We start from the raw sequence: 27185 nt of genomic DNA, 5'->3' as shown, positions 1-27185 counted from the left end.
AACACCTAACCGCCCTATAGGCAGGTCAACAGCATCGCCTCCTTTAGGGAAACTCTCTTCCTTAGCTGTTGGAAGGAACTCCCTTCCTCCCACAGCTCCAGCCCTGTCGCTCCTACTTTTCAGCAGTGTGTGCTGACCAGAGCAGAAACCAGCCCGAGAGCGCCTGAGCCTGAGAACCAAGGTGAGTGTTACAGCACCTCAGTCCTCTCAGGGGGCTTCTGAACTCTTGGGTTCCCTACAGGGCATCCTGCCTTGGCACAACAGTGGGGAAGCTTCCCAGCGGCTTTGATGTTTGCTTCCCCCTCTCAGATGATCTGGAGTGTGTTTTTTGAACTCCCACTGAAGCTTACAGGCTGGGCTGGCTGCGTATTGCAGGGGGAACAATCAGGGTTTTTCTTGATCTCTGGGCTTCAAGTCCTGAGTCACATTTGCTCCGCTGCAGCAGAAAACTAGGATTTCTAAGGGGGCCGGGGTTGGAGAAGGGGGATTTCTCCATTTCATTTTTGTTTCCAGTTTGTAGCCGACTGAATTACACTTGCTGAGCAATTTGACCATTATAGCTCCAAGGAGAATATGAAGCCAAGCCCTATTATGTGCGGGACGCTGTATGTGTCATTTTAAACAGCTCTGCAGGAAACCTGTGTTAGGTGAAATGGTTTTTGTTATTGTTTCTTCCTGGTTTTGTTTTGGGGGTGGGGGTGAGAGAAAGCTAGGGGGGTGGCTGAACCACATACTCCCTGTGTTTGTGTGAGAAAGAGAAAGCAGGCAGTCACACCCACTGCTTCCTGGAGGGAGAAAGTGGCTCTTTAGTTAAGTGTTTACTGTATTTCCAAAGAGCCCAATAAAAAAGTACAGTATTTATGGGGTGCAGAGAAGCGTCCATATGGCTGAGCATGTCAGGAGAAGGGTTTATTACTGATGCCTAGGGCAGGAGTTAGCCACAGGAAGAGGGTTGGGAAGGGTAAAATAGTCCTGCACTACAGTGAGAGTTTCGCAATGTGTCGGAATAGAGGAGGCTGAGGGGAGTGACGCTAAATGTAAATTCTTTATGCACATGCACACATACATGTGTGCAAACACACCCATGCTTTATGTATCTTGCGGTACAGACAGATAGTAAGAAGGCAGTATAGAACAGGAGCTTACTAATAGCTTAGGACAAGTTATTTCTGACCCTACTGACTGTCTGCCATTGACTGTACACAGGCTGCTCACTGTGCTCAGAACTCCATGCTGGTGAATATTCATCTGTCCTACACTGGTGCATGCTGTTGCTGTTTGCTGTTAAATGGCTGCTATATTCCACTCCAGAGGTGGCTGTACTTCAGGAGTAGAGGAAATGATGCCTGAATACAGTGTACAGAGTTAATAATATCTGCAAAACAATTTAGGATGAATAGTGCTGTACTACATTATTATTGCAGGGCAGATCCAGAAGTTCTCACGCAGTCAAATCTCCCATTGTGGTCAAGGGGTATTGTAAGAACAGAGTAAAAGTTAAGAAGGGACTCCAGGATTTGGCAACACTCCTAAGTGAATGAATCGGTTTCTTGTGTTAACCTGAGTAACTTCCTATGCTCTACTACTGATAACACCTGTAAGATGAAGCTGAGAGCTGGAGAGATGAACAGATGCCAGGACAGGGAAAGAAGGTTGGTACCATCAACATTCAGTGCTAACACATTTTGAAACAGCATTTAATTAAAACATGTTAGCTAACACTTTTGTTAGTCTACAGAAAGGCATCAGTGTATTTCCAGCTAGGACTGGATTTCCAAATACTTAGGCCATGATCACACAAGGAATAAAGGTATATTTTAACCATGTGTTGGCTAACACCTGTTAACTAACACACACTGAAATCCTAATGTAGACAAAGCAAGGTGTAATTTTAACATGTGTTAATTGGTCAAAACCCCTTGACCAGCTAACCTGTTAAAACTACAGTTTGCCTTGGCTATAGTAGGATTTAAACATGTTAGCACACACATTTTCCCTAGAGGAGGTGAAGCCATAGAGAACAGCAGCTTTCATGGAATTTCCACTGGGTCCAGACATGCTATCGTTTGCCTGAGGAAGTTTATCCCCTTGGGACGTCCAGCCAAATTTGTCAGGCTAAAGAGCTTTAGAAAATACAGGGGCGCCTCAGCACTTCTGGATACTTCACCAAGCTTCAACTCTCTTGAGGCCAACCTATCCCTAATCTATCTCTAACCTGTCCCGGCAGTATCACGGGAATGCCTCCATCACAACAGCACCTTCTTGCATAGACTCCCTTCCCATTCTCTGTCAGCTGAGCTGCTTGAAAACAAAGAGAAAACCCCACATTAAACACGGCACCACTGGGGAGTTCCTACCATCTGCAGTTGTGCTTCTCAATCGGACATTGCTTCAGTTCCCGACATCCCAGTGAGGCAGAGTGGCCTCCCTCTGGACCCGAGAGGGAGGAACCATTTCATTCCCTGTGGTGGGTGCAGCTAACTCGGCCCAACCCCCTCGCAGGAAGTGCAGGGGCAGGGCAGGAAGTATAAGAGTAGGGCCCTGCAGCTCAGTGGTGAGCAGATCTGGGAAGGAGGCAGATGTCTCTACTAGACAGCTGAGCCCTTTGTGAGGTCCACAACCGGCTGCAGAACAGATCAGAGTCCTACTGGCCCGGGAGATGGACGGACCTGGGGAAATACCTAAGGAAGCACCACCCGACTGTGAGCCAGAGCCTGGTGGTGGTGGTGGCATGATGCCAGGAGAGTCAGATAGGAAGTAGCCCAGGGAAACCAGATGTTGGTCCGGTTGTGTTGCCAGGACGTGAGGCAGCAATCTTACGTGTTCCCATTGACCCACTGTGAGCGTCCTGGGCTGGGACCTGGTGGAGTAGGCTGGGCCTGGGTCCCCCTACCCCTGTCGCTTCCCCACACCTGGAGCTGGCTGCATATTCACCTAGGCCAGAAGGCCTGCACCTGACTGTTGTTGCTTGTCCCAGCCAGGAAGTTGAGGGCTACAGACTGATTGCTTGCTGTGCCCTGCCCAGAGGGCTGGAGCCACCGGTTATTGTTGCTTGCCCAGCCATGAGGCTGTGGGTCAAAGACTGTGCAATTACTCAGGAGGCCTAAACCCTAGATGTTTGGTGGGTACTCCAAACAGGGGCTGGAGCTATGAACCGAAGGGCCATGTGCTGGATCCTATGGTGGAGATTGGATTGTGGAGCGGGCAGGTCCGTGACCACAAATCAGACCACCCCGACAACATCCAGCCTTCCTCTGGACCCGAGAGGGAGGAACCATTACACACTCTAAAGTGCCTGCGTAGATGTGTGCATGGAAATAAATGAATCTGGCATTTGATAAAGGTTAGAACCTTGCCCTTGCTAAACAGCCAATAAAAGAACCAAACATCAAGGCATGAGGCAAAGAGCTGGGAAGAAAAAAAGAAATACTAAAAAATAGGTTTTTCTTTCAGCAGTTTTTCTGATCCCACTTCACCACAATCTACTGTTTCCTAGGCAATGGAAGCCTCAAAATAAACAGAAGCCTGTTAGGCTGTGTCCTGTAGTCCATTCAGTTTAACCATCTGCCCAGAAGAAAACCTTTCTAACATGATTTACATAAGTCCTGCTGCAGTGCTGGCTGACTGCTGGAAGCTCCGCATGCAGATCAAACAGGTCACTTGCTCCCCTTTACTTGTCCTCTTGTCTGTCAGGTGATCGTCTCACATTTATTTTTAAGCTCTGTCATCTTGTGCTATGGTGTGTGTTTATGTGTGTGTTACCGCCTATCAATACACAAGGCCCTGAGGCCGAAAGCAGCTGAAGCGTTAGAATAACCCAGCTGCCTCCAGTTCATACAAAGCTTTTTAGTTTCCCTGCTAGTACCCCCTTTGGAATGATTTAAACAACCTGATGTGCATGTTGCGGCTTGTCGCCTCTCCGCAGAGCTGCAGGAGCAAGGGGACAGGGAAATCCCCAGCATCCAGGGAGAACTGCCGCAGCAGCAGAGTGGAACTGCACAAGCCTCGAGCGGAGGTGAAACCTGAAGCACTGCTGACACTCCTCCTTTCCAGTGCGACAGCAGCGGCGTTCCCTGCCTGACGCAAACACAAGTCCCAGAGCTGCCAGCCACCCCTCTCTCAGGAGCACTGTGCTGCAGGTAAGCTACCACCATCCCCTGGGAGAATCATAGAGAAGGCTGCAGGGTGAGGATGCAGAGTGATGTGTGTGGAGGGGAGAGATGGAGGAGAAAGGTTGCAGTAGATGATGCTGTGATTCCTGTAAGTGCTGCAGGCTCTCAGGAATAACGACATCTGAAAATCTCCAGTACTCCGTCTTCGTTTATAAACGGCAGAGACTGTGGTCCCCCAGCATACTCCTCCTCATACTTCACATTTTTATAGCATGCATTCCATCTCAAAGCCTGACTACGGCTGGGAAGCATGCAGCCACCTCTGGAGGGAAGAAGCAGACAGCACGCTGTACAGGACTGGGGCTGGGGGTATTCTGGCCAAGTATGGATCAGTAAACCACCCCAGTGCTTACAAAAAGCATCCTGGGACCTTTAAAGGCCACTCAGAATAGACAGGACCGTGATCTCATCTGAACGCCACACACACAGTAAATGGCACAGAAGGCAATTTATCTAGCCCAGGAGGAGGGAAATTGATCTGGTCAGGACTACAAGTAGTTCCTGTGTATCAGCCTGTTTCAGCACTGATGCTTATACCAGGAAGTCATCATCTCCGATAACAAGGGCCAGGCTGAAGCGTCAGAGTGAGATTCTCAAAAGGGCCTATGTGAGTTAGGACCACAAGCCCTCTTGAAAATCACTGGCACTTGTGCTCCTTACTCATGTGAGCGCTTCTGAAAATCACAGCTGAGTTTGTAGTGGAGTGGAGCCACTTGCCCCAGCTGGGCAAAATGCTTCCTGGAGCTCTCACGGGCACAAGGGGGCAGGCCCTTTTCACCCCTTTTACACAGGGGCAGCATGGGTTTTCCTTATGGCTGGTGTAATAAATGATTCTGTCAGGGGCACCGTTTCAGATTTTTTTGGGGGGGGGGGGGGAGAGCAACTTTAACCATGATTCCAGGGGCTACTTAGGCTACTCTAGGGTTTTTTTGCTGATACTAACTTAGAAATTAGTTGACAGGAGCACTGTATCTCATTCTTATGTAAAGAAAGAAAACGATATGCACAAACGCCAATTAAAGGTATATTTTAGGATTACTTGTAAGTGTACAACAGAAAAACTGCATCTGAAAAGTGGAATTTTTCCAACCTCCATCCGTGTGTGTGTCAATGAGGGACTGTTTCAACTCAAGAACTGGCACCGTGAGCTAATAAATTTCCCACTGAGGTGAAGAACACCCTGAGGTGGTGGATTATGGAATTTGTAGGATCAGGCTGGGAAAAATCAGCAAGATGAACATTTACATGATTGCCAGATTTCTACTGCATTACTAGCTCAAAGTCACTTAATAACTAGCACAAAAATAGCCCTATTTATTGAAACAACGTTGTTGTTTTTAACAACGTATCGGGCTATACCTTTAAAAAAAATCACCATCTATTCTAGAGTATAATTAAATGATGGATGTTAGTAGCATGGATCTATGATGAACAAATTTTGGTAGCCAAATCTTACAAATTGTTCAGATTGGCTTGGGTTTATGTTCACAGAAAGGTTTATACAAATAGTTATGATAAATACAAAGGATTAAGTTGGAAGGAGGTTCCTAGTGTGTTACTGTAAGGATTGGTGAGAGTAAATATCACCTCAATGAAATTCATAGATGGCACTCAGGTTTGTGAGACTCTGCCACACTCTCAGAAATGTTAAAGAATTAGAACAACAGGAGATAAGAATATTTACCAGCTGGAAGAGAAGGAACTACAGCAGACAGCTGCTTGAGGGCAGCAGTTGAGGGCCAGCAGCTCCTTAAAATGTATCTGGAAAAAAGGTCCTAGAAAAGTGCAAACCCACTCTTGGGAGATTTGGTGAAATCTAGGCATTCACAGAGAAATCCATGTTTCTGCATCACAGCCTATGGACCTGACCTGACTCCCTGTAGGCAAAGGAAAGACTCCCACAGACAAGTGAGACTAAATAGTAGAATAACTGACCACACTGGGGTACTGCCATTCATTACAAAATTAGAGAGTTAGAAAAAAGTTGTGAACATTTTAAGTGTATTTTAAACAATATTTTTGGTGGCAGCAGCTCATGCTTGTTTCTTCACCGCAGCAAAAGATTACAGGTGGTCATCCATTCTGCAGCACTGCTCTTGCAGCCTGAAACTTCCAAAGCTAGGCTGGCTGTGAGGATAACTATCCCCTGAATGTGCCTCAGGCAGCAGCCCTCTGCCCTGGCTGAGCAGCCCCTGTCTCTACTGGTGTCACAAAGGGTTGCTCCTGCCTTTTTAACATGTCAGCTTGTGAAGGTGAGGGGCAGATCATGTTGCAATCTGCAGCAAGCATCTTCAGACCTTCCTGCCACCACTCCTTCTGTGTGTTTGTTTAAGGAATGAAAAAATGCTGCAGAGACTCCCAGCTCGCTGTTGGCTCTGCCAGATACTCCTCCGCATTCTTGTTTGCTGAGCAAAGAATAAGCCAGTCAGGGACCGGGGGAGAGGTGCGAGTGGCTCCCAGCAGGTGGTACAAAACTTGGGCTGGCAGGGGGCAGGAGCCCCCTTAAATGGCACCCCTGGACTCCGCCCCTGTCCATTCATTTCTGAGCAGCTGATGTCCTTGGGCATGCTACCAGACAGTAGTTGCTATCCTCCAGAGCGCGCAGGGGCTGGATCTGTGGCCAACTCCTACAAAGTGGGTGTGGGCTGAGGGAGGGTCACTTGTGCAGCTGTGCAGGGGCCGGCCACAATTAATAGCATTAATTAATTAATTGTTTAATAATTAACACTGAGAAGGATTTTCCAATGTCAGGTCCTGAGTTCCGGGAGGGAGGCAGGAGGACATGAGTAAGAGTCTGGGGTGGAAGCAGAAAGGCCATGGAATACGAGGTCAAGAGAAGAACATGGGCAAACTCACAGCGTAACACAGAAGAGACCACAGGGCTGGACAAAAGAGAACAGTGGAAATGGGACAGAGAAAGGCGGAGCAGGGAGGAGATACTACTCATCAAGGGAAGGGGAGATGAGAAGCAAGAGAATGAAAATAGTGAAGTGAGAGGAAAATAAAGTGGAGACAGATTGAATGTGACAGAGCTGGCGGGGTCGGGGTGGGGATGGAAGAAAGGAAAAGTGAGAGAGACTAGTTTATGGTGAGTGAGTTTGACAGTTTCTCTCTGCACTTCCCTGGCAGAGACCCTGTCTCTGCATATTTTGTGATGAGATGGGGTGGCTATTTGGCACACGGAGGTTGTTGATGAATATTGCAGGCTGCTCTGGATTCAGTAGTTAAGTAAATAGGGGAAAGGACAAAGAAAATAACAAGCTTCACCAGAATGCACATTTAGTGGGGACTTAGCTGCTGCAGAAATGTCCCTTGAAACACTTTTCCCCCAGTGTTAGTAACTCCACTCCAGTCTAAGGAGCTGGGTTCTATTTCTCCCGCAGCAGAAAGGGGCTGATGGTGGCAAAAACATTCCTCCCTCCCCCATTCTTTTGTTGCTAAAATCCATTACATTTGGGCTGCAGGGCCCCCTAAAAATGATCTTTTTGGCCCTTCCCAAACTCCTAAGCCAGTCCAGACCAAGCTGCAGCAGCACAATGAGACAAAGCAAAAAAATGGTTTAGCCAATCCTGCTTCATCAGTGCAACCCTGGGTAGCCTGGAAGTCTAATAACCCTTGGAAGGGTCACCTATGAGGAATACACAGAATCTACGGACAAGCAAAGCTATAAATTTTAATTGCTTTCAAAGGGCAAGACTCTATTTGGTGATGATAAGGCAGCACAGTGCTTAACGATTTTCCCTGTAATATTGGGTTAGTTCCTCTTCCTCCAGCCACATAAATATGATTCAGCCGTTCAGAACAGACTGAATACGTGGCGTGGATTAAACCTAAATCGACTTTGGATCCACCAAACTCTCCAGCCAAACATATAAACTTTGGAGTCTCCTGGACAGATTTTTGTTCCCAGCCTCACCCCTGCCCCTGGGATAGATTCTCCCTCCCATCCTCTCTAAATGGACTCTGGCCTGCCTCCCACTCCTGAGCCTTTGCTCTTCCGCACAAATGAAGGAGTTCAGCAAACAGCTGGCTGCATCTTCTTCCATTTCTTTATTCCATATCAGTAAGGCCACAATTTAGTCATGGGTATTTTTAGTAAAAGTCATGGACAGGTTACGCGGCCCGTGACCTGTCCATGACTTATACTATAAATACCCATAATTAAATCTTGGGATGGCCGCTCCTGTGGGGGGCGCGCCCCGGGGGGGAGCTGGAGCCAGTGGCACCAACTGTTGGGGGCTGCTGGAGCAGCCACTGTTGGGTGGTCACTGGGGCGAGCTGCCCAGGGCCACCCAAGCAGCGGCTGGTGCGGCTGGCCCCAGGACTGCTCCAGCAGCTGCCCATGCAGCTGGCTGCAGGACTGCCCAAGCAGTTGGCTGCAGAGCCGCTCCAGCAGTGGCTGGTGTGGCTGTCCCCGGGGCCACCTGAGCAGCTGTCCTCATTATATGTCACATTCTGTCCTTATGTTAACATTAACCGTGTTTTTAATGGTCTAACCAAGTCTTTATCCAGTGCCCACACCATGATATTTGAGTACCCTTGAAATTGCAGCCTCTTGTACTACAGGGATTCAAACCCACTGTTACCCTGTTGTTAGCCTTTGATATTTCGTATTTATGATTTCACTCCCATGATGGGAAGCTGGTGTCCCCAAAATAACGAGAGAGCAAATCAGTCAGCACTGGGCCACTAGTCCCAGGACCATTCAGAAGAGCTGGGAGGGATAAACAGAACGTGCCTCTGAATGCAACGTTTTAAAAGGATTAGGTCAACCATTGCTAATACTATTTGTCTGTGTGAAACAGTGTGTGTTTAATTGGAACCTCCAGCATTCAGACTCAGGCTGTCTCTGCTTTATTTGAGTTTGGCACTGAATGCCCTGGGGTAAAATTGCCTTTCCGGTAATGCACATGGCAGAGTCTGTGCTGTTCTCTTGTTAAACCAACTGCTGTGTCTAGCTTTGTGCTGAAATCACATAGCTGGGCTACCCTGGCTGATCCCCGCATTCCTCCCACCCACACCCGATTGCTCCTGGGTTATTAGCGTGTGCTACGTGAGCTACCTCTAAAGCGTCATTCCTGCGGCGCTGCAATAGACTCCCTCACACTGGATGCAGAACTAAGCAGAGTTAACGGTGTAGATGAAACACGTGGTGGTACTGGGGCTGATGGATAGCTCAGGGGAGTGCTATTGGGGCATGGAGCTGGTCACCTTTAGAGTACGTGTTCCAGGGCAATTGTTACCCTGATGGCTATTTGCTTTCATCATCTATCAAATGTGGTGAGCTCTGTCAAGTCCATAGTGGATAAGCATCTGTACCACAATTGGTCCCTTGGTAGAAGGGCTAACAACCGAATGGATCTGGAATGGAAACTATCCTTCTTTATTTTTGGGGGGGCGGGGGGGCTGTCAGTCTCTAATTAAGATTGTCAGCTCTTTGTGGAAGGAACTGTCTCTCCTTATGTGTTTGTTCACTACCTAGCACTATGGGGCCCCAAGCGCAGTTGTGGCCTCTAGGTGCCACCCTAATACAAATAATAACTTCCCCAAAGTTTGTGGGTGTTCAGACCTGCTGGTTGGGGTCAGACCTCTCTCTAATCTCCACCCTTCCTCACAGCCTCGCTTGCTTTGCAACCCCCACCCCCTCCAGAAAGAGGCACATCTTTTTTTTCAGTGTGAGTTTCTGTGGAATTCTGTAATTGTGTGTGGTGATTAGAAGAAAAATATTAAAATAACATCAAAGACCCCAAAGCAGTCACCATTCGGTGGGAGGATGCAACGTTTGAATAGCACATAGCAGTTCAGAAACAATTGAGACTCTTAGCCAGCTGAATCTTCAGGGGTTAGTATGTAATTACCCAAATTACCTAAATTTGGCATTTCATCAAGGTACTACTGAGCCTAACACCCCCACCCTTATGAAAAGTGCTCTGAGACCTGTTATTACCACAAGTGGTCGGGACCTAAGGTTTATGTCTCATTTAGAAGTGACTCTGGGCAGTTAGCACATCTGGTATGAAGGCTTTCCGACAACTCTTTCCAACACCCACAAACGCTCGAGATGGATAGCATGCTATAGTGATGCCAGACTCAGGAGAAAACCGCTCTCCTGTGATAGTCTCGTTTCCTGCTAAATGGAAATAATACCATAATATCAGTTCCTATAACACACATATTCCCATGAATTTGTTCTATATAAACTATTTCCTCCTCTTGATTCATTCACACTTCATACAGCAGCTGTATTGAAATTCAGGGATATCATTGCAAATGCATCTCACACTGAAAGTTTTCCTGAAGTTCTTTCACTAGGTGGAGAGCCAGGCTTGTGCCATTCCTTAAGGCAAACTGAAAGACCTGAGTGCAGAGTTCTGAGTTTCTTCTGCAACAGTTGATGTCATCGCTGACACCTAAAACTGAGGGAGGAGTTGCACAAGGTGTTAGTGACGGCGACTCCTATTATTGGCAAACATGACACCATCAACTTGTGGCTTGGCATGGGAGGATCTGGGTCTCAACAGTTTAGGTTTTAAAAGGGATTGTGCATACAAGTTATACCCTACGCATCTATTCTGTTAATGAAAAAGGAACTTAATTCACTTTTTCAAAGAGAAGTTTTCAGTTCATCTTTAAGCTCTGGTGTAATGGTTCGAGTGTTGTGAAAGATGCCCCTTCACCCTCCTATTACAGTAAGATCAACACCCTGTGTTTGTTTACGAGGCCTGTGTTTCAAGGACACAAGGGTAGCATGACTTGCACTGGTGGCCCACATTTTGAATGTATCTGGGGTGATTTACTTTAGCCCAAAAGGGACTCCTAATAAATAATTTCACATTGCCAATTTTCAACTAGAGCCTGGTTTACCGTCTCGGAGGGATTATGCAGAGCACTAGAAATATGACTTTAGAAGCTGGCTCTCCTCATGTATTTTAAATGTTTCACTGGATGTGGCATGTACGGATACAGTAATGGGGTACAGTGGAACCTGTACAAGAGGTCACCTACCCTGATTAGGCAACTTCCTGTCTTCAGAGACCACTCCACAGCCCCCCTAAATGGACTGAGTACAACTCTGCTCTACCTTTATTAGCCGCCCACCGCTACTAAACAACTTATTTGTTTTGCAGCAGTGGTCAGGTGTGGGGTCTTATTGTGCTGTACAAACACAAAGGAAACCAACCCCCCTCAAAGGGCTTACAGTCTCATTTATGTTATCCCATGGGAAAGCAAGTATCATAAAATTACACCCGCTGCATATAGTAACATTTCCCAACATAAGCCATGCATGAATCTAAACCAGGGAGGAGCAGAGCTCCTATGGTTTGGTGTGGGATAAGTAAGCACCTGACTGTGCATCCCAATTGTCCAAATGGCTGGAGGGTCAGATCCTAACAAGGTGTCAGTTGGTAAAACTCCATTTAACCCCTGAGAAGACAATGTCACTGGAAGCAGAATAGGCTTTGTGGCAAGATTTCCACTGCCTCCAGTCAGGCTGGACGTAGTCCAAAAAAAGAGCCTTATGTGGACTCTTCAGCCCATTGTGGATGAAACCCACAAGTGCAGAAGCCTCAAGAAAAAGAAAAATAACCTTTACTAAATTTTAGTGGAAATGTTTCAAACCTCCAAAAAAACCCACAATACTTTGTGTTGTGAGGGCTGGGTGCTGGTTTCCCTTTGGTCCAATGAGTCTTATTTTATCAAAACCAGTCAATTGCTGTGTAATATAACTATTAAGTATTAAGCATCTTCAAGTATGTTGGGCTGGGGAATCCTAGCATGTTTGGCCAAATTCAGGCATATATATGCTGAAGAATAAAAATTACTCAGGGGGAGAACTGAGAACCCTCCAGGCACACGAAAGTGAGTAATATTGTGTGCCTTCCAGCCTGGATAGAGAAATCAAAGGGGAGGATGGGTGCAGCCCTACAATGAGTTTTACTATGCAAGTTAAAAATAAAAATATCACAGAAAGGCAGAGGCATGAATAGTTTGTTTCTACCAGATTCCATACAGATGTAAATGGCACACAGTGAATCCCCTCTGTCAGTCTGCAGGCGCAGAATGCCCAGCCAGCAGGGGAGTGAGACTGGAAACTGGACCAACATACAGCTGATAATTTTTAAGATATTAAACTAAAAATCAGTTATTGCTTCCTGGTTAAAAAGTTGACTTTTGAGTTTTTTTAATTATTCCTCTAAAGATAGGCTTATTTATGACGTACATTTGTTTTTGCAGTTGAAGATTGTGATGTCTCTTTAAAAATGCTTTTTCATGCCTCTTCCTGCATATTTTTCCTTGTGCAAATAATACAGGCTTCTTGAGAAAGGGATAAAAGTAGTTTGGTTGAATCTCTGTGTGACGGGTTGGACCCCCTGCCCTTTGAGGGTGCCACCTGATGTATTGGGATTTCACGGAGTCTGCCGGCTCCACTACCCTGGGCTGCCTCTCCCTGTTTTGCTGAATTAGGATCTCCGGCCTCCGGCAGCGCGCACACGCACGCACACGCGCACACACACACACACACACACACAGGTAGGGACGCACCAGCTGTAGAATCACACAGAGTCTGCAAACAGCTGTCTATGAGAAGACTCAGCTAGGAAATCGCCCAGTGCTCAAGTGCAGCTCCCCCCGGAAAGTGCATCCAAAATAATATTGTCTTGCGCTGTACAGAAATCTATACAACGTAAGCTCATAAATTCGCCCCCTCCCTCAATGTGGAGGAAGATATGCACAACTTCTTGCCCCCCCCCCAGTTAGAAATTGCACAAACTGGGTTTAATAATAAAAAGAACCAAGTTTGTTAACTATAAAGGACAGATTTTAAGTGATTATAAGGGAAACAGAACAAAGCAGATTACCAAGCAAATAAAACAAAATACGCATACTAAGCTTAAGATCTTAAAGAGACTGGTTTCAAGAAGCAATTTCGCACCTTAAATGTTGTTTTAGGCAAGTTGCAGAGTTTCTGTAGCTTAAAGTTCCAGTTATTTCTCTTTACAGACTAGACTCCTGTCTTAGTCTGGACTCAGCCCTTGCCTTTCCCACCACTCAGTTCCTTTGTCTCTTCAGGTACTTTCAGCAGTCTTTCTTCTTGGGCAGGAAGGCAATGGAGAAGAGTCTTGTTTGCCTTACTCCCCAGCCTTAAATAAGATTTACATAAGGTGGGAATCTTTTGGTTCCCAGTCTTGACCTCTACCTTAGATGGTGTTTACTACCAGGTGACAGGACCACCTGACCTAGTAGTGTCACAGCTACATACCAGGACGCCTTTCAGGAATGAGAGAGATTAGTATCTTCAAAGTCTTTTTTCTTCCTAATGGCCCATCAAGGCTGATGGGAGGGTGTCTGGGAGGGTGTTTCCCAAGTATAGACCTAGTTGTAATTATTACAGAGTCAATATTCCTAACTTTAGATACAGAAATGGTACATGCATACAAATGGGATAATCACATTCAGTAAATTATAACCATTCCAATGATACCCTACAAGACTCATCTTGCATAAAATATATCTCAGTTTGCCATCTCCATATCATAAAGCATATTTCCATAATGAATATGGGGTGTAATGTCACATTCTGCATCTAAAGAAGAACCCAATCCAACTCCCACTGAGTTCAGTGAGACCTGGATTTAGCCCAAAGTGTGTCAATCCCTATGTGAGATAAGCAAAGTGACACATCTTCTGAAATGACTCAAAGAATTTCTTTAGAAGGGACTGTATTTCCCTCTTATAATGAGCCCGTTCTTACAGCAGAGGGATGGAATTCCCCGAGTCTGCATTTCCCATTCAGCATGGTGCATTAATTTAAATACAGATACATTCTATTCTTTAGCCCAGGCAAAATTTAAAACCACCAGTTCTGATGATTTCTCCTACCACAGATCACCAGCAGAACAGGGGTCACGGTGGTTCGTATACCACAGTAAACATATCGCCCACACACTCATTTTGGGGAAAGTACGTTCATCAACTTGTGGCATCATGGTCCAGTCTGTAGAACTGATGAAGTGGGAGTTCACCCATGAAAGCTCATGCTCCAGTACGTCTGTTAGTCTATAAGGTGCCGCGGGTCTCTTTGCCGCTTTCATTAGAACGGAAGGCTGGGAGTGAGGAGAGCGTCGTTGTGTTCCCAGGTCTGCCACTGCCTCACTGTGTGACGCATTGGACACATCACGTAACCTTTCTGTGTCTCCATTTTCCCATCCATAAAACAAAGATAATCCCCACATTTACAATTGTGGGAGTATAAAATGTTATACTTGATTATATATTTTTATTCAATGACCTGGGTGCCAAAGAGTAATCAAACCTTTCTGAATGAGTATTTGTAATCTGCTTGTAGTCTGTGTCAAGTATTCTAAGTGAGCTACATTTGCATAAGAGGAGAGAAATACAAGTAAATCCCTCATGATTATAATCATTATAGAATTTGTGACCTTACCTTAGTCAAACATGTTCTCCTGATTACTATTTAGAGCTCTCATTTCTACATAAATTGCATCAGAGGTGTCAAGTTTGAAAAGTTACATTTGCTGCAGGTTTTAAAACTCCAAGATGGGTGGGAACAGCCTTTTTCCGGAGTGGTTCAAGACTGGACTAGCTCAAGGTGCTTCAGGTCAGAATTAAGGTGTATTGGCAGAGCTCTGTGTGTGAGTTTACACAGCACCTGTCAGCACTGAGATCCTGAGTCTGGCTACCAGCCATTGCTTTTCTTCCTCCTTTTTCATGAGCATTAGAACTCATTCACAGACGTTAGCAGAAACAAAAATATTAGTAAAGCAAAAATGGTGTGAAATGAGTGTCTGTGACTGGCCAGCCCTGGAATCTGAAGTCTTCACAGAACATGTACAGCACAGGAAATGACATTCCAAACATTGCCCCACGGACATGACACAGCCCTGACCTGGGTGGGCCCCCTGCCCCCTCCCGTAGAGCTGAGAAGGAAGTGTTATTATCTCCATTGGTGAAATGGGGAACTAAAGGCAGAGAGTTTAAATGACAAGTCCAAGGTCACATAAGAAGTCTGGCAGAGCTGGAAATTCAGCCCCAATCTCCTGGGTCCAGGCCAAAGCCTCAGACGCAAGATTATCCTTACAAGTTCATCTCTGGATCAGAACTCTGTCACTCAGGACACACTGTCACCGGCGATAAGCCTAAGAACAGATGTCTGATGGAGTCTGTGTGTGTTTAGGTTTGAGAGACAGAGAGAAACTCAGAGCCCTGAGAGACCACTATTAACATGTAGCATTTATACTATACTTTACATCATCTGAAAGCTGTGCAAACGTTGCAGTAACCCTGACTATCTGTAAGTTTATTTGAAGTTTTCAAACAAGAAGAGTTCATTAAGGAAGCATAAGCAAATTAAATTGGGTACACAGAGGATGAAGAACATTCCTCAGACTAAAACAGTCTGTCTGCAAGCTCTGTGCCACATAGCCATCCTCCTATCAGAATGAGGCGGGGCCTTTGACTGGCTGGTTGTCTAGAGAAGGGATGTCTAGAGACACTTGGCATTATCCAATCATGTCATAAGGCAAAAAGCAAACCCCCAGTCCAGGGAACCCAAACACACTCATATTAGCCTTTCTCTAACAGAGAATATATTTTCCAAAGAACGGACAGAGAAGTCCACTTCTGTGGACCTTGCACATTACTGCAAAGTGGAATGATTTTGAAGTCAATGGATCTATAAGCCATACTGTATATTGCACCAGGGTCCAGTGATTAATTAATGGGGACATTTTTGTAAGAGTAAATTTTTGAAAGTGCATGTAAGTTATTATGGTTAGAATTTGGGATGAAAATCTGGGGCTGTTTTTATTTTATACAAACTTGAATATCCACCCATGGTAGATATCTGTCTGCATAGAAGTGCATGTGTGTTTTTTTTTAAACCAGCACAGAACTAGGAGACAGGAATGGGTGCACTGTAATCACACCTCTGCAATCACAGCTCTGCCACTGACTTTCTGTGGGGCATTGGGCAAGACCACTAACCTTGCCTCAGTGTCTCCATCTGTTAAATGGGGAAGATACCTGTTAGAGTACTTCACAATAGTGTTAGTTAATATTGTTGACCTTACTTCCAAAACCAGTGTGTCTATTCTAATGCAGGTGTCACATCTTTCAGTGGTAGCAGATGCCAGGGCTGTGCAGGTCAGCTTCCCAGTGGAAGAGAAATCTGGAATCTGGCTATATTTAAAAGTGTAATTTGCTTTATTTATACATATATACCAGTCCTGAAATGAGATGCTCAAACAGCATGCAGGCAATCCCTTCTTTCAGGAATCTCAGCCCAGCAGCAATGCCTAGTTCCCAGGGGACAACTCTGCCTCAAAAACTGACTAATCAGAGACCACAGCAGAGAAAAATTCTCCCGCAGTGCACACAGCAACCTATACCCAGAACCTTATGTAATCAAGAAACGACCACCACAACCAGTATTTCTTCCAAGACTAAAAACTTGCTCACATGCTAAGACAAACAACTTGTGAAACTCTTTAACAGCATCATCTGGTGATGCCTCAGTTTCTCCATCTATTAAACGAGGAAGATAACTATTAGGTACAGTACCTCATAGTAGTGTTGTGCGCCATAGTTAGTTAATATTTATAAAGCCCTTTGAAGATGCAAATAGCTATACGCAGTTAGTGTTAAGTATTATTATTTTATCACTGTGTATCAGCTTTACAGAAGCTTGCAGTCCAGTCTGAGAGTCTGGCCTATGTCCTTTTGGTTTAACAAGGTGGCAAAACACACTTTTCTAAGTCTTATCTAATAAAAAAAAGTAATATTTGAAACCCCCTTGCCCTCCTGTTTGCTTTCTCCATCTAGATTAAACAAAACCTGATGCTTCTTTGAGTATAGTGTGTTATCCAAGCTCCCCCTCAATTTGTGCCCTGCCTTTCTTGGCTCCAGACACGACTGTTTTTGTAAAGAGTGGGTGGGATGATTCCAAGTCTGCTCCAGGCCTCCTGAAGAGCCTTCAGCAGAAACAGGACAGAGCTGGGAAGAAGAGCATGAAGAATAGCATGAAGGCTGGAGAACAGAAATGGTGACTGGGGTCATTGCATGGCAAGACCAACACAACAGTCCAGACTGCTCACTGTATATGTGAACGAGGCATCCGCTCAAAGAAATTAGTGGTTGGTAACTGCAGAAGAAGTAAAAGGAACGCCTTCTTCATGCAGCAAATCTGTGGAACTCACTGTCTGCTGGAAGTCACTTAGGCCTGGTCTACACTTGGGGGGGGGGGGGATTGATCTAAATTATGCAACTTTAGCTACGTGAATAATGTAGCTGAAGTCGACTTACTTAGATCTACTTACCACGATGTCTTCACTGCGGTAAGTCGACTGCTGACACTCCCCCGTCGACTCTGCCTGCGCCTCTCACTCCGGTGGAGTACCGGAGTCGACGGGAGAGTGCTCGGTGGTCGATTTATCATGTCTTCACTAGACATGATAAATCGACCCCTGCTGGATCGATTGCTCCAGAGATAAGTGTAGACTGTGGATGGGTTTAAGATAGGGTGAGGAACTTCAGGTCACTAGCAAGTGTCATTATTGCTTCCTTTCAATTTAAACATCATACAAGATGCTTATCCCAATCTCTATGCTTCTAGACATCCATTATAATCACAATTTAGAGCACTAAAAGCAGAAAATCGGCAGCAAGTTCTCTCTCCTCCTCCATCACACCATAAAAGATGGAGTCAGCAAGAAATAAGGGAATTACCATGTTAATTTTTCCAGGCGAAGCTCATGGTAATGAAATCTCATGCTTCAGTGCATAAGATGATTGTCACAAGGGTCAGGGAGGGATTGGCACAATTGGTCAGGCACATTGTGGAGGTGGAGAGAGGGAGAAACTGGTGAAAGTTTGACAGCTGTCATCTTGGGAATCAGGGACCTACAGGCTAAAAACATGAGGCTTACAGAGTTAAAGAGTCAGGCGCTGTAGCTGGGGACTGTAATAGACTCACATCCTCTATGGATCAGGTATAGAGGGGGACGTATAACATGCCCTTGAGCACTGAGTTATAAAGGTGGGTACCATGTAGTTTCAACAGAAGAACAGACAGCTCTCTTTAAGAGACATAAACCTTAAAAAAATATTGCTGAGGAAATTAACACAAGAACAGCCCAAATCAAGGAAAGAAATGATCAGCTCTAAAAAAGGAGGAAGTGGAGTTTGCAGTAGAGAGAGATCTGGTCTGCAGAAATTTGGATCTGACCTTCTCCAAGGACTGGGAGTATTTGGATCCTGAGATTTCATTTAGTACCACCTTTAGTTTGTAGCTTCTGGTATATGCTGCTGCGTGACCTGATCCAGCAGGCATCCAAGACAAAAGAGGCAGGCAGTCGAACAAATACCCAGTAGATTTTAGAGCTTTGGTTCAGCTGTTTACCTGGGCTGTGTAGGGTAGAGAGCAAGAGGACGCTGTTTTTTTTTAAAAAATTGGCAGTTTATAGCTCTGCCCTGCCTGTATGCCACTGAGCCGGTTAGGTGGCTGTTTTATTTAACTTGCCATTTCCACCCTCTTGGAATAAGGACGCTTGTGATGAGATGGCTGGCCAGTACAGTCAGCAGACATGCCACCAGCTCTTATTCTAAACATGAGTAATTTGAGTTTAATGGCTAATCCTCATGACAAAGATTAGAAAAGAAGCAAAAAAGGTAATTGGCACTAGCTGGAGGTCGAATACGACTGGTACGGGGTACAGTACTAGCTGAACACAGTCTTGTCAGAACTATGAGCCAGCCTCAGTCTCAACACTGGCACCACTTGTTTGAGGGCAGCGGAGTGAAACTGGAAGTGAATTTGGCCCCATTGGACTATCTTCCTAAACTTGGTTCCCCCCTCAACCTTCCCTCCAAAGATTTGCAATTTGCCTGCAACAGCCTAGTGACTTGGAGCATGAATGACTCTGGAAATTCTTTTGCTTAAAAATAAAGAGTCTAGTTTGTGCCTGCCTTTCCTTAATTTAGACTTGTTCTTTCCTTCCGAGGCTAGAAATCTGAGAGTCATCCTTGACCTTGGACTTTTTTCTTCCCACATCTCCTTGGTCAGTAAATCTGACTGTCCCACCTCCAGATTAACATTGCCAGAATCCACCCTCATACTGATCTTGCTTTTGCTGAAACCCTTATTCCGGCCTTCAGTGCTTCCTGGCTTGACTATTACAATTCCCTCTTCTAAGTCACTACTCTCTAAACTGCAGGTGTACCAGGATGCTGTGGCCAAACTGCTTCCTTGCCACGGAAGTGAAACCATCATACTCCTCTGCGAGAAACCATTGCTGCTTTTCTAGATATCTCTGACCCAGCTCAAAACTGACCTCATGGTTTACAAAACTATCCAAGACCTCTCCACATCCTTCCTCTCTGACCTCATACATCAACCTACTCCTTCATGCACTTATTCCTCACTTTGTCTTCTCTGCCCCTCCCTTTGACTTGGTGAGTGTGGGAGTCACTCATCTGCCTGTGCTGATCCATCCATCTGGAAATGTCTCCCTCCAACCAAGTGCTGACTCACTTCATCTCTTAAAATCTTACCATAAATCCTTCCCTTTCTCTTTAGCATACAATCGATGTGCTCTCGCTCTCTCTGAAGTGTACTGTGTATTAAGGATGCTATATAAAATTTAAAGGTTTTTGGACCAAATTTACATCTGGCCAGCTGTACTACATGATTTGGCATTATTCACACTCCACTGGTTAGCATTTCCAGCAGATTGGGGCTGGCCCGACTCAGCCTCACAAGGCTATAAGCAGGGAAAGGTCTGATTCCCCCTTACTTCCTTGCGTGCACTCCTTAGACCTGGGGGCCAAGTGAGTAGGGACAAGCAGGCGTTGTGAAGCCACTATTCCCTGAGCAGGTGGGCTTGGCTCTGACCCTCATGCATGGGCCATTGCTGCTGAATCATCACAGCTGGCTATCCATCTAAACCAGGGGTGGGCAAACTTTTTGGCCCGAGGGCCACATCTGGGTGGGGAAATTGCATGCAGGGCCATGAATGTAGGGCTGGGGAAGGGGGTTGGGGTGTGGGAGGGGGTGCGCTGTGCAGGAAAGGGCTCAGGGCAAGGGGTTGGGGCAGAGGAGGGGTGCAGGCTGTACAAGGGGGCTCAGGGAAGGGAGTTGGGGTGCAGGGGGGATGCACAGTGCGGGAGGGGGCTCAGGACAGTGGTGCAGGGAGGGGTATGGGAGGGGGCTCAGGGCAGGGGTTTGGGGTGCAGGAGGGGTTCAGGGTATGGACTCCAGCCTGGCACCACTTACCTAGAGTGGCTCCAGGGTGGCAGCGGCACGCACCGGGGCCAGGGCAGGTTCCCTGCCTGCCTGCCCTGGCCCCGGCCCTTCGCCGCTCCAGGAAGCAGCCAGAACCACGTCCTTGGGGAAGGGAGGGCAGAGAGCTCTGCATGCTGCCCTTGCCTGTGGGTACCTCCCCCGAAGCTCCCATTGGCCACGGTTCCCCATTCCTGGCCAATGGGAGCTTTGGGGGAGGTACCCACAGATGAGGGCAGCTTGCAGAGCCCTCTGCCCCCCCTTCCCCAGGGGCCGCAGGGACGTGGTGCCGGCCGCTTCTGAGAGCGGCGCAGCGCCCACGGCGCCACGGGGGTGGCAATCCTGCGGGCCAGATCCAAAGCCCCGAGAGGCTGGATCTGGCCCGCAGGCTGTAGGTTGCCCACCCCTGATCTAAACTGAATGGGGTGAGGAGAGGGGTAGTAACTCGCTGTTGGCAAAGGCCACCAGCAGGCTTCTACACCACAGAGCAAGGTGATAGCAGTATATAAGGGGGGCTTGTCTGAAGCACATTTCCTTCTCCACACTGATGATGGTTGGCACTGCTACACATCATCACTTAAAGGGTGCATCAGCACCACCTAGCCCTTAATCTTGACAAGACATATTCACAAAATCTTAAGAGCCAAACCACAGGCTGTTCCTTCAGGAGTTTTTGTTCTCTGCTGCTTCAGAGGAAGGTTACCCTCCACACCATGGCAATGAGTGAATATAACTGCAATTTCTAGAGATCAGGAAACTATCCACTCCTTTTAAGCCCAGCTACAGCATTCAACTCATTTACACCCTCTGTTCTGCTCAATAGTAGCGTGCCCCACAGATCCCTGGCATGCTCTGAGAAGGATTTCCTTGTATCTTTACCAGGCGTATGAGCGACCCCCACGCATGCCTGAGTAGGAAGTGGTCTGAGTTGCTGTGTTATCAGATTCTAGAATTCAGTGGCTACAATATATTATATACCAGCTGATTCACAATGTTAAGAGGAGACCAGCTAAGTTTCTCAGCTCAGTATGTCCCATGAAAAGTTGTTGAGGCCCCAGTCATTAGATAGGTAGACAAAGAACAGCAGTCTGAGAGGCACCAGTTTGTAAGGCAGTCTTCCAACTAAACTCACCATCACTTGTTTATAATTAGCCTGGGGGCAGGCCTTGAATGATATGCTGGCCCCATTCTGCCATTTGTTTTCTTGGCTCCGAAAACGAAGGCGAGAGTATTTAGTTATTAGTCCATTCTCTTCACCCATAGGTTCATAGCCCACATTCTCCATGGGTACGAAAGGGGAGATCTTCATTCCGACATACACATAACTAATACACCATTCCAAACAGACCAGTCTGTGTCTCAAGGAAAGATCGAATCCAGCTTTCTGCATACTGCTTATGTTGGATACAATTTATAATCCATAAAGCCCCCTGAAGGTGATGCCCATTTCTGGAGATCAGTGAAAACTGGTTTGTTTAGCATTCTGCACATCTGGCCCCCGCAAATACCAGTTGGGAAAGCCACCTCTTATTGCAAATACCCCACTACCTGAAAAAGCTTGGGGTAGATGTTTTGCTGATAAATACCGGGGCTTTTGGTTCCTTTTTAAAAACATGTAACCGAGTATCTTAAAAACGTGTAACTTGAGTGTCATCTGTGGTTGTGTTTAGCATCCTGACGTGTGCCCTTTATATGAGTCCCTCCACTCCAGCCTATCCCTCATCCCAGTATACCAGCACAAATAAGCAAGGACTTTACATTATTTATACATGGGTGATATTCAGCCCTAGGTACAGCATAAGTCTATGCACCACTTCAGTCTCACTTAAACCTTGTTTTTGAGGATTTACTTAGGACGTAAATGGTGTATTGGCCTTATGTGGGCCCTCTGCACAGCGGAGAATTTCATCCATATATAAAACTGGACATTCTGTTCCAAAGAGGATGGAGCTAGGCTGTCCTCAGTGGTGGCAGACGGCAGAACAAGGAGCAATGGTCTCAAGTTGCAGTGGGGGAGGTCTAGGTTGGATATTAGGAAACCCTATTTCAATAGGAGAGTGGTGAAGCATTGGAATGCTTTACCTAAGGAGGTGGTGGAATCTCCATCCCTAGAGGTTTTTAAGGCCCAGCTGGGATGATTTAGTTGGGTTTGGTTCTGCTTTGAGCAGGGGGTTGGACTAGATGACCAACCTAATCTTCTATGATTCTATGAACTAGCCTATCAGGAACTGCAGACTGTATCATTTGTCAGTCAAAAGGTAATTTCCCCTAGATTTACCGCTTGTCTGGCACATTTCATCCAGAGAACTCAATAAGCTTTACTAAAGGGAATTAATCATCACTGTCCCCATTTTACAGATGGAGAAACTGAGACACAGACAGGTTAAGTGACTTGCTCAAGGCCACAGAAAGGAAAAACCAAGTACAGGATCGAACAGGTACCTTATTTGTTTGCAAGGAGGAATTGGATTTGAACTGACTCATTAGTAAAACTGGCTGAATAATGGGAAAAACTATTCACAACTAATAAAAAACTGTGAACTTTCACAAAGGAATTATTCACAAGGAATTATTAGACTAACTCTAGTCATAGGTATGAACAATCTCAGTATGGGTCATATACTATACAGGCTGGAGACAGACAAAACTGGTGTAAGTTAAACTTTTGTGAAGCTCTTGAGCTGTTTTGGGGGAACACAAATCTACCTGTGTTTATGACACTTGTTTTTCCTGTAGTTTAAACCTATGTTTATCTTTTAAAAGATGATTCCTCCTTCTCCATAGCACCGATCCCCTCTCCCAGATAGATTGTAAGCTCATCAGGACAAAGAACATGTCCTACCTATGATTGTAATGCACTTATATTTATACACAACTTTAACTATTTTTCATTAGGCTCTTTCCCCTCCCTGATCCTTTTTTCACAATACAGTTAGAGTTTGTGTCAGCTTTCAGAATCACGATACTGGAAAGAATTCAACATTAAGCAAAAGCAGTGTCCCCATCCCTAATACACACCAATGAGTGTCGCTTTGGAGAATTTCTGAATATCCAAGGACACACTTAATTTGTGGCACTCATTTAATTCTAAAATGGAAGCTTATTTTCCTGGAACACACTCTTTACTCAGATGGGTAGCTATAACAGTGAGTGTGCATGCGCACAAGTGTTTGCATCGAGCTAGACATCCACAAAAAACTCCGAACCAGTAGAAATGATTGCTGAAAGGATGCAGATACTGGAGAAATATGAATTTAGAAGCTAACGATTAATTCAGTGGCACTTTGCAATGAACTTTGTGAACCCTAGTGATTGAGTGTGGGTGTGTATCATTCTCATTTGCACTTTTTACAAGCAAAGCTCCCACAATTATATATTCACTTTTGATAGCACATTTACTGTATCTTAGTAGTAGAAGAAAATTCTCTGGCACTGAAGTGGCTTTTCCTCCCTGCCTTCACATGGACCTTAAACATTGTTACAGGATGAAGGGCTGGGTGGATCCTTATCAAAAGTTAGCTATGTACTAGCACTGTTATACCATTAATGCCTTATTTCTCAGGTACGGTTATCCTGCAGTGCCTGCAAATTTAGCTAGGAGCGCCCTCTTCTGGGGTTTTATTCAACTGCTACCATGGCCACACCAATAAAATTGCTGAATATCATCAGGAGTTCTCTCCTATTCTAACTTTAATTTTTCTTATTTCAAACATAATATAGTCTGTCAGCCAACCCTCTCTCCTTCTAGGTTATTTTTAAATTTTGTATTACACTTTCAAGCTCTCTGGAGGGATTGCGTATTTACAGATCTTTCCCCAGTGATAGGTAGTGTTATATTTGTTTAGGTTTTTTGTTTGGAGTGTTTAATGTCCGAAACTAATTGGGAGGGGAGGAGATAAATCCTAATTTTCAGAACACTGGGGATTTCTTTTTCACTGCTGTTTTTCCCTTTCGGCTCCCCACTTTACTGCTGACTGTCAGAAGCAACCGTAAACTGTCAGCTTGAGCAGAAGTGCTAGAAATACTAGGGGTGCCAGTATGTGGTTTGGATCAAGCTCTTCCCTTCCTACCTGGCTCTGTGAATAGATGATGTTCGTGTCCTAAAACTGCCACCATTTTCAAGGTAAAAGATGTATTTACCAGGATGTGAAGGCTGTTGCCAAATGCCATTTTGAAATCTCTCACTCAATTGCCAGTGAAAGCTCATAGCAATAAATAAACACTGCTTAGAGCTCCGCGGAGAAAAAGCAAGTCTCCTAACAAACATTAGTTTAGTTTCCCAATAGAACTGTAGGTAATAGCAACACTTTGCACCTACATGAAGCCCTAAATGGCTTGTAAGCTGCCTGTTTAAGAGAACCACCCTCCCCCACCTCTGCTATACAGCTGGAGCCCTCTGGCTTTAGTGGGGGGCGACTGGCAGGGCATCTTCCATGAGTGGCCTTGAATTTTAGAACTTGCCCCGGGTGAGTTGGACATGAATGGCCTGAACTGGCTGACCTTCAGACCATGTTGCAAAACTTCTCTCTTTTGTCCTGCTCTTGGGAAGTGGGGTGGGGATTAGGGACTGATCTTCCATTGTCCTAGTTATTTTCATCATGACTGTATTGTGAGGTGAAGCCACTGGATTTAGTTTAATAATGTGGCTTGACGTTTATATTTTTGTGTGAATGTGTGGTCCTAATATTATGCTTAGGTAAATGAGAGCCTATGAGAAGTGTTTTTTAAATGGGAAATCAATTGAAATAAATATAAGGCCATTACCTGAAGAACACAACCTATGTTATAAACATTTAACTAAGTCTCAAAACCCTGTCGAGCCAGGCATTCTTATACCCCTTTCTATAACACAGTCTAAGGCACAGAGTTGTTAATTCACATCACATGCCTAAGGTCACACAGCAAGGGCTACAATTGTGACATGCAGTTCTTTGCTGTGTCACTAGGCCACATTGCCACTCAGGGCTCTTTCTCACCTACAAGGTTATAAGCAACAGCACTGTCTAAAGGGTATGTCTACACTACGAAATTAGGTCGAATTTATAGAAGTTGGTTTTGTAGAAAGCGTTTTTATACAGTTGATTGTGTGTGTCCCCACACAAATACTCTCAGTGCATGTAGTCAGCGGAGTCCACAGCATGTAGTCAGTCCACAGTACTGAGGCAACCGTTGACTTCCAGAGTGTTGCACTGTGGGTAGCTATCCCACAGTTCCCGCAGTCTCCGCCGCCCATTTGAATTCTCGGTAGAAATCCCAATGCCTGATGGGGCTAAAACATTGTCGCGGGTGGTTCTGGGTACATATCGTCAGGCCTCCCTTCCCTCCCTCCTTCCGTGAAAGCAAGGGCAGACAATCGTTTTGCGCCTTTTTTCTTGAGTTACCTGTACAGACGCCATACCACGGCAAGCATGGAGCCCGCTCAGCTAACCATCACCGTACGTCTCCCGCGTACTGGCAGACGCGGTACTGCATTGCTACACAGCAGCAGTTTATTGCCTTTTGGCAGCAGACAGTGCAGTATGACTGGTAGCCGTCGTCGACGTAGTCCTGGGTGCTCTTTTTAATCACCCTCGGTGAGGTCAGGGGCACCTGGGCAAACATGGGAGTGACTCAGCCAGGTCATTTCCCTTTTAAGTTTCGTCTCATGGCGATTCAGTCCTACCAGCAGTGCACTGTCTTTTAATCAGCAGCCAGCAGAAGACGATGGCCAGCAGTCATACTGCACCATCTTCTGCCAAGCACCCAGGAGATGATGATGGCTAGCAGTCATACTGCACAGTCTGCTGCCAGCAAGATGTATAAAAATAGATGAAGTGGATCAAAACAAGAAATAGACCAGATTTGTTTTGTATTCATTTTCTTCTCCCTCCCTCCGTGAAATCAACGGCCTGCTAAACCCAGTTTTGAGTTCTATCCTTGAGGTTTTGAGTTCTATCCTTGAGGGGGCCATTCTGTTTCTCACAAAGCCACCCCCTTTGTTGATTTTAATTCCCTGTAAGCCAACCCTGTAAGCCATGTTGTCAGTTGCCCCTCCCTCCATCAGAGCAACGACAGACAATCGTTCTGCACCTTTTTTCTGGGCAGACGCCACACCACGGCAAGCATGGAGCCCACTCAGATCATTCTGGCAATTAGGAGCACATTAAACACTACATGCATTATCCAGCAGTATATGCAGCACCAGAACCTGGCAAAGCGATACCGGGTGAGTAGGCAACGTCAGCGTGGTGACGAGAGTGATGAGGACATGGACACAGACTTCTCTCAAAGCACGGGCCCTGGCAATGTGGGCATCATGGTGCTAATGGGGCAGGTTCATGTGGTGGAACACTGATTCTGGGCTCGGGAAACAAGCACAGACTGGTGGGACTGCATAGTGTTACAGGTCTGGGACGATTCCCAGTGGCTGCGAAACTTTTGCATGCGTAAGGGCACTTTCATGGAACTTTGTGACTTGCTTTCCCCTGCCCTGAGGTGCAAGAATACCAAGATGAGAGCAGCCCTCACAGTTGAGAAGCGAGTGGCAATAGCCCTGTGGAAGCTTGCAACACCAGACAGCTACCAGTCAGTCGGGAATCAATTTGGAGTGGGAAAATCTACTCTGGTGGCTGCTGTGATGCAAGTAGCCAATGCAATCAAAGATCTGCTGATATCAAGGGTAGTGACCCTGGGAAATGTGCAGATCATAGTGGATGGCTTTTCTGCAATGGGATTCC

At 45.9% G+C, this 27185-nt stretch overlaps 1 protein-coding gene across 2 annotated transcripts in view; it reads left to right on the top strand.

The window, feature by feature from the left end:
- Nucleotides 1–3584: 3584 nt before the first annotated feature.
- FGF1 (fibroblast growth factor 1) overlaps nucleotides 3585–27185 on the top strand; it is a 59133-nt gene continuing 35532 nt past the window's right edge. Inside the window, exons 1-3 of one of the 2 annotated variants that reach the window (XM_074962091.1) lie at nucleotides 3585–3655; nucleotides 3926–4139; nucleotides 22828–22907. The gene's annotated coding sequence lies outside the window, so the exon portion shown is untranslated. The remainder of the gene's footprint in view (nucleotides 3656–3925; nucleotides 4140–22827; nucleotides 22908–27185) is intronic. The other variant, XM_074962090.1, reaches the window with a different exon arrangement.

Source organism: Natator depressus, chromosome 8, assembly GCF_965152275.1.
Source record: "Natator depressus isolate rNatDep1 chromosome 8, rNatDep2.hap1, whole genome shotgun sequence".
NCBI classification, from domain to species: Eukaryota; Metazoa; Chordata; order Testudines; family Cheloniidae; genus Natator; species Natator depressus.
Note: the sequence above shows the minus strand (reverse complement) of the source record. Positions and strands in the feature narration are given on the sequence as shown.